The sequence below is a fragment of the Otolemur garnettii genome, unplaced genomic scaffold (assembly GCF_000181295.1).
Source record: "Otolemur garnettii isolate 467f Iridium unplaced genomic scaffold, OtoGar3 scaffold00412, whole genome shotgun sequence".
NCBI classification, from domain to species: domain Eukaryota; kingdom Metazoa; phylum Chordata; class Mammalia; order Primates; family Galagidae; genus Otolemur; species Otolemur garnettii.
This window is the reverse complement of record NW_003852807.1, coordinates 57,891-60,603: the sequence shown is the minus strand read 5'-3', so window position 1 is coordinate 60,603 and position 2,713 is coordinate 57,891. Positions and strand designations below refer to the sequence as shown.

Here is a 2,713-nt window from a genome sequence, read left to right as displayed (position 1 = left end):
TTTTTCTTTTTTTTTTTTTTTTTTTTTTTTTTTTTTTTTGAGACAGAATTTCACTTTATCGCCCTAGGTAGAGAGCCGTGGCTTCACAGCTCACAGCAACCTCCAAGTCCTGCACTTAGGCTATTCTCTTGCTTCAGCCTCCCAAGTAGCTGGGACTACAGGTGCCCAGCACTACACCTGGCTATTTTTGGTCACAGTTTCCCCAGGAACAGTTTTGAACCTGCCACCCTTGGTATGTGGGGCTGGTGCGCTAACCACTGAGTCACAGGCACCACCTGGCTTTTTCTCTTTTGAAGCAGTTTTTTTCTCTACTTTTACAGATTTCTTTTTTTTTTGTCCAGCCACATCTTCTTTTATTTTTGTCTGCTCTGTTTCTGGTTTTTCATCGGCAGTATTGTTATCAGGCAAGTCAACCTCTCACTTTTTGGTTTCTTTAGTTTCACTTTAGAGACATCCATTTATTTTTTTAGGACAAGTAAGATGCTTAGATTTGAAGTGATGCTGCTACACTTCCTGGAAGCTGTGTAGTCACATACAGCACAATTGAACTGCTGCGGGCTAACAAGGAGCTCCACATGTTTTTTGAAGTTGCTTCTGTCTTCTGTTTTGTAGCCACAGTGTGGGCAGTTAAGAGGTGGTTTAGGCCCATTGTGAGCCTGCCTTGGATGGTGAGTTATTTCACTTTGATTAGAGGCCATGTAACTGCACATCTAAATGGCTTCTCATCTGAATGGGTACACATATCTGTAGCTACATGAGTCTTCTGAGAATTTGAGTAAGGACAAAGTTCACATTTATTTAGGCCTTCTCTTGTATGAGTTCTAAGATGCTGACCAAAATTGTTTTTTTGTCTGAAAATAGTTGTATTCCCCACTCGTGTATACTTTCCTTGGAAAATGGTTTCTCTGTGTTTCCTCCAGTGATACTCACTAACTGTTGGGTATGTACAGATGATGCACTTACAGACTCGCTTGTTATCCCCAGCTCTGGTGTGGTGTTTCAGATGTGTAGTAGAGTGAGCATATTGATTAATATTGTAGCCACAGTGGTCACAGTTAATGGGGCTGTTAGAGGAATCTCCTACTTTTTTTTTTTTTTTTTTGGGTGACACAGCCTCAAGCTGTCACCCTGGGTAGAGTGCTGTGGCATCACAGCTCTCAGCAACCTCCAACTCCTGGGCTTAAGTGATTCTCTTGTCTCAGCCTCCCAAGTAGCTGGGATGACAGGTGCCCACCACAATGCCAGGCTATATTTTGGTTGTAGTTGTCTTTGTTGTTTGGCAGGTCTGGGTTGGATTCCAACCTGCCAGCTCTGGTGTATGTGGCTGGTGCCTTAGTTCCTTGAGATACAGGTGCCAAGCCAAATCTCCCACGTCTGAAGTGGAAGAGCCCGAGTCTCTGTCTTTTGCTTGCTTCTCTGTACTTTTTTCAACAAAAAATTTCTAGGCACTGTGTACTCTAATGTGATGTACAAACTGGTCTTCAGGTTCTGCTTCATACTGGCATGGCTTACAGTGAAAGGGTTTGATCTTCAAGTTCTTGCATTTGTCCTCTGCTCCTGGTGTTTCAGAAGGAAGATCTTTATTTGACCTGTAAACTTCTGGGATGGGTGATGCTTCAAATATAGGCTGGTTCTACAACACTGAGTTCCAAATTTCTCAGTTCTGTGTTTTCCATCCATTGGGTTTACGTTTTATTTGAGGAGACTTCTGGAGTTGTTCTCCATCACTGTCTGAAAAGTTGTTATCCCCAACATGCATTTGTTCTGCCGTCTGTCTTCACCCACCAGGTAATCTCAGAAGCTGCCATTTACTTCCCTAGTTAAAGCCTCCTTTGCCAGCATGATAAGCTGAGGTGTGACCCTCTCAGCTTTGGAGAGGTTGTGTGCATCATACAGGTCATTAGGCAATGGCATGTCAATGCTGCTGCTGCCAGTGAACAGCCCTCTTCTCCAGAAGACAGTCCTATTACCTGGGTGGCCATAACTGTATTCTGCCTTCCTCGGCATGGTGGCGCAGGTCACCAGCATCGCAGCCCCTTCTCTGACTTCTTTGTTGCTGGAGTTGCAGGGGAGAGAAGTGGGAGGATGGACAAGTTGGGCACAGGGGCTATGGGGGCCTGCGAAGGCCCAGGGTGTGACTGCGGAGGTTGCTAAGATCACTGGCCCTCGGCCCTCTCCTACCTGCCTGAGAAGCTGCTGCCCTCACCACAGCCATGGTCTGGGGCCCGGCACCTTTGCAATGCTCGCCTTTAGCTCATGGGAGCTGCACATGCTAGTGCCTTATTTTAAATAATATGTCACAATGTGGTGACAGTTTATGACATTTCCAATTCAGAAGTTAAGATCCCCAACTATTCAAGATGGGCATCTTTAGGGTGGGAGCTAAATTTACAAAACTTTAAGTATGAGAGACAGGTGGGAAGGTCACATGGGACCAAAAACCACCAGACCAGCTGTGTCTTCTAGACTTTAGCCTGGTTGACTCCATCTTCTCCATACATGTGCTTTTAAGAGGTGTGAAAAAGCTCAGTTGCTCAGTGGGTCCTGCACATAGGGTGACAGAAGACTTCCTTTGGGTCAAGATTAGTATCAAAAGTGTAAAGTGGCTCGGCGCCTATAGCTCAACCGGCTGGGGCGCCAGCCACGTACACCTAAGGTGGCGGGTTCGAATCCCCAGCCCGGACCCGCCAAACAACAATGATGGCTGCAACCA

At 45.9% G+C, this 2,713-nt stretch overlaps 1 protein-coding gene and 1 pseudogene across 1 annotated transcript in view; one reads left to right on the top strand and one right to left on the bottom strand.

Annotated features, from left to right (window-relative positions):
• Nucleotides 1-1,982, bottom strand: part of LOC105888410 — a 14,935-nt pseudogene extending 12,953 nt beyond the window's left edge.
• Nucleotides 1-2,713, top strand: part of LOC105888409 (protein ZNF738-like) — a 47,772-nt gene that overhangs the window by 33,697 nt on the left and 11,362 nt on the right. The gene's annotated exons all lie outside the window — the stretch shown is intronic.